The sequence below is a fragment of the Rhinopithecus roxellana genome, chromosome 14 (assembly GCF_007565055.1).
Source record: "Rhinopithecus roxellana isolate Shanxi Qingling chromosome 14, ASM756505v1, whole genome shotgun sequence".
Taxonomy (NCBI): domain Eukaryota; kingdom Metazoa; phylum Chordata; class Mammalia; order Primates; family Cercopithecidae; genus Rhinopithecus; species Rhinopithecus roxellana.
The window spans coordinates 18,406,752-18,414,306 of record NC_044562.1 but is presented as its reverse complement, the minus strand read 5'-3'; positions in this window follow the sequence as shown (position 1 = coordinate 18,414,306).

The window sequence follows — 7,555 nt, the reverse complement described above, 5'->3', positions numbered from 1 at the left end:
GGGTTTGAACTCAGATGCATTTGATTTCGAAAGTCGTGTTCCTGCCCAGCCACATTGCTAAAGCACTGCACTATTTTTTTTTTTTTTGCATGCACAGAAAACAATCACAGCAATAATAATCCTTGATTTTTGTTGATTGCTAAACAACCCTTCATCCTTCTCTCTGAGTATTAGCAATGCAAAAGTCCAGAAGAATTGCATCAAAATAGTGACTATGGTTTCATAGATCATTTTCATTTTTATCTTTATACACTTACCTGTATTTCCCAAGTTATCTACAATGCACAGGCATTGGTTTTGTGAGACAGATATATGAAGTGTTTTTAAAGAGAAATAGGGGTTTCGACATATATTTGACATAGATGTCAAACTCAGAAAAGCTCTCCCTGGGGGTTGCCTGTCCCTATCAGAGCCTGGATCACAGAGTAGACCCACCAGTACGTGCCTGGGCTTAGGTGCTGGCAAGAGGCAATTTAGCAATATATATGACTTATTCTACACCAAACCAATAGAGGAAAGATCATAATTCAACCGATGGCCCATTGTCCCAGAGGCTTAATCACAAACTGGCTTTGTACAAGACTCCAGGAAGCTGTCAAGGTCAGGGAAGCCTGAGCCTTGGACCTCAAATTGCTTATAAACTAAGCTCAAGACAAAGAAACATACAGGAAACAACTTTTGAGACTGACAAGATAAGAAATGTGCAGTGCCAGTATAAGAGGATTGACCAGCAGCCAGGAAGGTAAGGTACAGAAGCTACTGAGGCTTCCAGTAATTTCTTTTTTTTTTTTTTTTTTTGGATCTCAGCTCACTGCAAGCTCCGCCTCCCGGGTTCACGCTATTCTCTTGCCTCAGCCTCCCGGGTAGCTGGGACTACAGGCGCCCGCCATCTCGCCTGGCTAGTTTTTTGTAGTTTTTAGTAGAGACGGGGTTTCACCGTGTTAGCCAGGATGGTCTCGATCTCCTGACCTCGTGATCCGCCCGTCTCGGCCTCCCAAAGTGCTGGGATTACAGGTTTGAGCCACCGCGCCCGGCCGGCTTCCAGTAATTTCTAAAAGGGAAGTCAGAATCATAGACCTGAAAGCCATTACTCTGAGTTTTTATGATTCTGGGCCTCTGTAACTTTTCCGTGTCTTACTTTTGTTACTCAAATGTTTCCCTACAGTCTTTAGCAAAGAAAAAAAAATACCTTGCGAAGGAGAAAAAGAATTAGTAGGGAGATAGAATCCCAGTATAAAACCACAAATACTTCTGAATGACAAAAAAAAAAAAAAAAAAAAAATCACCATAAGACAGCTCCAACAGTAAAGAGCCTGGAAGTCGTTACTACCATCTTTACAAGGAAAAAAGCTGAACAAACTGAAAAGCAACAACTTTTCTTAGATGCTGCAGAGAATGGCAGTCAAAGCACCCACCCTAAAAATAGAAGAGACAGAGGAATGCAGAGAACCACAACTTACCTTCCAGAAGCAGAAGCCACCCTGGAGCCGGCAACTTGTAGGAGCACTTACATGGTAGCTGATGAATTGCTAGGTGGCTGAGTGTTTGGACTAGCTTAAGTGTTATAAACTCCTGGGGTCCCTGTAGTAGGGAAGCTCCATATTTTCCTGGGGTTACCTCCAGGAAGGTCACCAGTTTCTCACTGTGAAGACAGGAGAAAAATCCTCAGGCTTCAGGCAAGAGGAGAGGAAAAGTAACCATTTAAAACTATGCCCAGCGGAAAAGTAACCATTTTGAAAGCCCAGAGCATTCTGTTCTCCTTAAGTGTTCTCATCAAAGGACACTGCCTTACCAGGGCCTTATCTGCCCTAGGGGAAGGGCAGTGAGGTAACTTCAGCCCCCCTCTAGCCTTCCAGTCTCCATCAGGGGAGAAAAAGAGAAAGGCCATAGCAGGGACTCGACTCACTGAGATTTAATTGTAAGATTACACAATGCCTCTCCTCCCCAGTACCTTATGGTATTAGTCTGCTAGGGCTGCCATAAAATACCACACACTGGGTGGCTGAACCAACAGAGATGTATTATCTCACAGTTCTGGAGCCTGGAAGTTGTCAGGGCTATGTCCCTTCTGAAGGTGCTGGGAAGGAACCTTCCTTGCCTCCTAGTTTCTTGTGGTTGCTGGCCATTCTCGGCATTCTTTGGCTTGGAGCTGCTTCATTCCAACCTCTGCCTGTACCATCACATGGCCTTCTCTCTGGAGGAGAGCCAAACTTTGACCTCTACCTTATTAGGGCTTTCAATGGGGCCTAAGAATTAAACGGACGTAGACAGATGAACAGAAGTATACAAATGTATTTAATATAAGCTTTATGTGCCATGGGAGCCTTCATAAGAAAATTGTCTTAGTCCATTTTGTGCTATTATAACAGAATATCACAGACCAGGTAATTTATAAAGAATAGAGATTTATTTTTCGCAGTTCTGGAGCCTGGGAAGTTCAAGATCATGGCACCGGCAGGTTCATTGTCTGGTTAAGGATCCAGACTCTGGGTTCAAGAGGGCGCTTTGAGTGGTGTGTCTTCCCAAGGGGATGAACGCTGGGTCCTCATGCTGTAGAAAAGCAGAGTGGATGATGCTTTTTATAACATCATTAATTCATTCACAAGAGTGGAGTTCTCATGACTTAAACACCTCCCAACACTGTTGCACTGGGAATTATGTTTCCAATATATGAGTTTTGGGGGACAGCAGACATGAAGACCTTTCAAAAAAAGTAATCAGAGTTAAACCTTTATATACTGAGTTGGGCAAAGAATAGTAAAGCTCTGAAAATATGATGAGGCAAAGGGGTTTGTGCTAGGGTGGTGATTTGGGTAGAAAAGTGACTAGGAAGACAAAGGTCAGGTTAACAAAGTTTGTTTGTGTAGTTTTCTCCCAGCTTCAACTTTTTGTCCTTGATGATAAGAACGTTACTTTCCTCCTGGTACAGGGAAGACAACTTCCGTATGGAAGGTTTTATCTTCCTTCCAGGAGGATTTTACCTTCCAGGAGGGTTTTGCCTTCCAAGAGGGTTTTATCTCCTGCTTTTAGGAAAAAAAAAAAAAAAAAAAAAAAGGAGGACCAGAGTAACCTTTTGAACCTGCTATTTAAGTGCCTTTAATGCAAAATAATCCCTGCATCAGAATGACACATTTTGGGGTGAAATGCTCTGAATTCCTTCACCTCTGTGTCTTTGTCTCTATGTATCCTCCCCTCTTTTTATAAGACCATGTCATTGGATTTAAGGACCGCTCGAATCTAGCAAGACCTCATCTTAATTTAACTACTTCCATCTGCAAAAACCCTTTTTCCAAATAGACTCATATTCTGAGTCTCCAGGTGAACAGGAATTTGTGGGGGGGACATTCACCCCACATCAACAGGCTCCAGTATAATAAAAGTAGACTATAACTGAAAGAGTTATTTAAGACAGAGTTCTCGGCTAGGCACAATGGCTCACGCCTGTAACCCCAGCTCTTTGGGAGGCTGAGGCAGGTGGATCACTTGAGGTCAGGCATTCAAGACCAGCCTGACCAACATGGTGAAACCCTGTCTCTCCTAAAAATACAAAAGTTAGGCAGATGTGTTGGTGGGTGCCTGTAATCCCACCTACTCAGGAAGTTGAAGCAGGAGAACTGCTTGACCCTGGGAGACGGAGGTTGCAGTAAGCCAAGATGGCGCCACTGCGCTCCAGCCTGGGCAATGAGAGCAAAATTCCATCTCAAAAAAAAAAGAAAAAAGATAGAATTCTTAGGGAAACCCAAAACAATACAAGAGAAAACAAAACAAACAAACAAGCAAACAAAAACACCTGAAACTAGAGGAAACTAAAGTTTCTGGCACCTACAGCTATAGGAAACACTAAACATGGCCCAGCTTCTAGTCAGATTAACATAAAACCTCACACTATAAATCCAATTTACCTCAGGTCCTACTATCATATAAATCATGTCCAGCTTTCAACCAAAAATCACAAAACATACTAAAAGGCAGTTAAAAACTGTCAACCTAAATAACAGAGACAGGCTCTCTAAAAGGAAAAGATATTTATTCAGGAATAGAGCATTGCAATGGGAATGCATGTGCCACAGTAAACTGCATATGCAAGGAGGAAGAATGAGGAGGATGATTGTTTTGAAATGATTATCATTGGCTACAAGGGTCAGTAACAAAGGTGACGCCCATCCAAGGTTGAACATGCAGCTTTACTGCGCAGATTTCCTTGCGGAAGTGTTTTTTTGTGTAAGGTTACAATGGCTTTTGTGCAAGGCTTTGGTTTTTACAGAGTCTTTTGTGACACTTTTGTTATCACGCCAGTCACACAAAGACAAATACTGTAAAAAAAAATGTCCTAGAGTAGTGAAATTCACAGAGATGAAAAGTATAATTAGTTTGTGTTTCATGGGTATAGAATTTCAGTTTTACAAGATGAAAGAGTTCTGAGGAGCTCTAGTATGGATTGGTTTCCAAAATGAACTCATCATGGATGGTGGTGATGGATGCACAACCATATGACTGCCACTGAACTATACACTTAAAAATAGTTAAGATGATCATTTTTACATTGTTTATATTTCACCACAATAAGTATGTTTAACTTTTAAAAAGTAAATAAATGAGAGAAGTATTGGGATGCATCATACCATACAAACTCTAATCAAAGAAAGGTGGGGCAACCTATAAATAAATAGATAAAGCAGCCTTCAGAACAAGGAAAATTATAAGGGAGAAAGAGGAACATTACATACTGATAAAGGGATCAATTCTCCAAGAAAATAGAATAATACTTAACATATATGTACATAACAATGTCAAAATATGTAAGGCAAAAATTAGTAGAATTGCAAGGCAAATTAAAATATCCATTCTTATAGTTAGAGACCTCAACATAAGGTATCAGTAGCTGACAGATCCAATAAAGATATAACTGATCTGAACAGCAGCATCAATCAACAGGACACAATAGACATTTATAAACTAATTCATCCAACAACAGTAGAATACACATTTTTCTCATGCTTACCAGAAATATTCACCATGATAGACCACATTCTGTGCCATATATGGAACATAAACATGTTTAAAAGAATTGAAGATGCAAAAATTCTCAATGAAATATTAACAAATCATTCAATAATATCTGATTTGTCCAACATTGAGATTTATTTCAAGTATGCAAATCTGACTCACATTCTGAAATCAATTTACGTAATCCATCACATCAACAGGCTCATAAAGAAAAGTCATATGATCACATCAATGAATGCAGAAAAAGCATTTGACAAAATTCAATACCCATTCATGATAAAAAAAAAAAAAAAATACAGCCCCAAATCCTCAGCAAACTAGGAATAGGGAAGAACTCCCTCAACCTGACAAGGAAGAGCTACAAAAAAACCCTACATTTAACATTAGACTTACTGGTGTAAAACTAGATGTTTTACTGTAAAATCATGAACAAGTCAAGGATGTTCTCTCTCACCAGTCCTTTCTATATCACACTGGAATTCCTAGCTAATACACTGCATCGTCAGGCAGTTTCATTGTGTGAATATCGTAGGGTTCCTACGATGGCGTAGCCTACTGCACACCTGGGCTATACGGGTTAGCCTGTTTCTCCTAGGCCACAAGCCTGGGCAGCATGTTTCTGCACTGAATACTGTAGGCAATCACAACAGAATGGTAAGTATTTGTGTATCTAAACATAGAAAAATACCGTTCAAAATATGGTAGGAAAAATAAAAATATGGTCCACCTGTATAAGGCGCTTACCATGAATGGAGCAGGCAGGACTGGAGGTTGCTCTGGGTGAGTCAGTGAGTGGATGGTGAGTGAATGGGAAGGCCTGGGACATTACCGACCACTGCTGTAGACTTTATAAACACTGTACATTTAGGCTACACCACATTTATGAAAAATTTGTTCTTTCCCCAAGAATAACATAACCTTAGCTTACTGTACTTTTTTTTACTTTACAAACTTTTCAATTTTTAAAAACATTTGGACTTTTTTGTAATAATACTTAGCATAAAACACCAATACATAGAGCTGCACAAAGCATTTTCTTTGTACCCTTATTCTATGAGCTTTTTCTCTTTTTTCTTTTTCTTTCTTTCTTTCTTTTTTTTTTTTTTTTTTTTTTTTTGTTCGTTTTTTGTTTTTTGAGACGGAGTCTCCCCCTGTCACCCAGGCTGGAGTGCAATGGTGTGTCTTGGCTCACTGCAACCTCCGCCTCCCAGGTTCATTCTCCTGCCTCAGTCCCCCAAGTGGCTGAGATTACAGGCGTGCACCACCATGCCCAGCTAATTTTTGTATTTTTGGTAGAGATGGAGTTTCACCATGTTGGCCAGGCTGGTCTCAAACTCCTGACCTCAGGTGATCTGACTGCCTCGGCCTCCCAAAGTGCCGGGATTACAGGCATAAGCCACCACACCTGGCTAAAAATAAAGTCTTTCTGTAAAGCCACCATAAGCAAAGTCAAAAGATAAATGCCAAACTGAAAGAAAAAAAAAAAAAAAACTTCTCTCCACTCATATACAAGCAAATCAGTGAGAAAATGCTAACAACCCAATAGAAAAGGGGGAAAGGAGGAGATGAACAGATGGTTCACAGTAAAGGAAAAACAATGATTTTTAAACAATAGAAAATTTTTCAACCAATGTCACTCTTTATTTATTTAGACAGGGTCTTGCTCTGTCGCCCATGCTGAAGTACCATCATAGCTCACTGCAGTCTCTACCTCTTAAGAGGCTCAGGTGATCCTCCTGCCTCAGCCTCCTGAGTTGCTGGGACTGAAAGTGAGTGCCCTCATGCCCAGCAAATTTTTGTGTATTTTGTAGAGACAGGGTTTCACCATTTTGCCCAGGCTGATCTCAAACTCCTGAGCTCAAGCGATCTGCCTGCCTTGGCCTTCCAAAGTGTTACGATTAAAAGCATCAGACACCATGCCCGGCCTCAATGTCACTCTTAATAAGAAACATGCAGGATTAAAAGTACACTGAGGTACCAGTTTCCTCTTATCAGATTGGCACCCATTCAAAAGCTTGATAGCACACGATGTGAGTAAGGTGGGAAATGGTACTCTCAAGCATCATCAGTAGAAATGTAAATGGGTACAATTCTAGTGGGGGAAATTTTGGTAATATTAATCAAGATTACAGCTGTGCAGGCCCTTTGACCCTACAGTTCTACACAAAGAATGTATCCTGGAGATATACTCATGTGTGGAATGACAAATCCACAGTTATTTACTGCAACATTGTTGATCACAAAAAGAGCAGAAACCACTCAAATGTCCATCATTAAGACATTGGTTAAAAAACGATGGGACAGCCACGTAACGGAATACCATACAGCTGTAAGCAAGAAAAAGGAACTGCTTTACGAGCAGGTGTAGCACAAGCTCCAAAATACATTGTGGAAAAAAAGCACAGAGAAATGTGTATGGTACACTATTGTTTATGAAAAGAAAGAGAAAAAAAGAAAGAAAGAAAGAAAGAAAGAAGAGAGAGAGAGAGAGAGAGAGAGAGAAAGAACGAAAGAAGAACGAAAGAAAGAAAGAAAGAAAGAAGAAAGA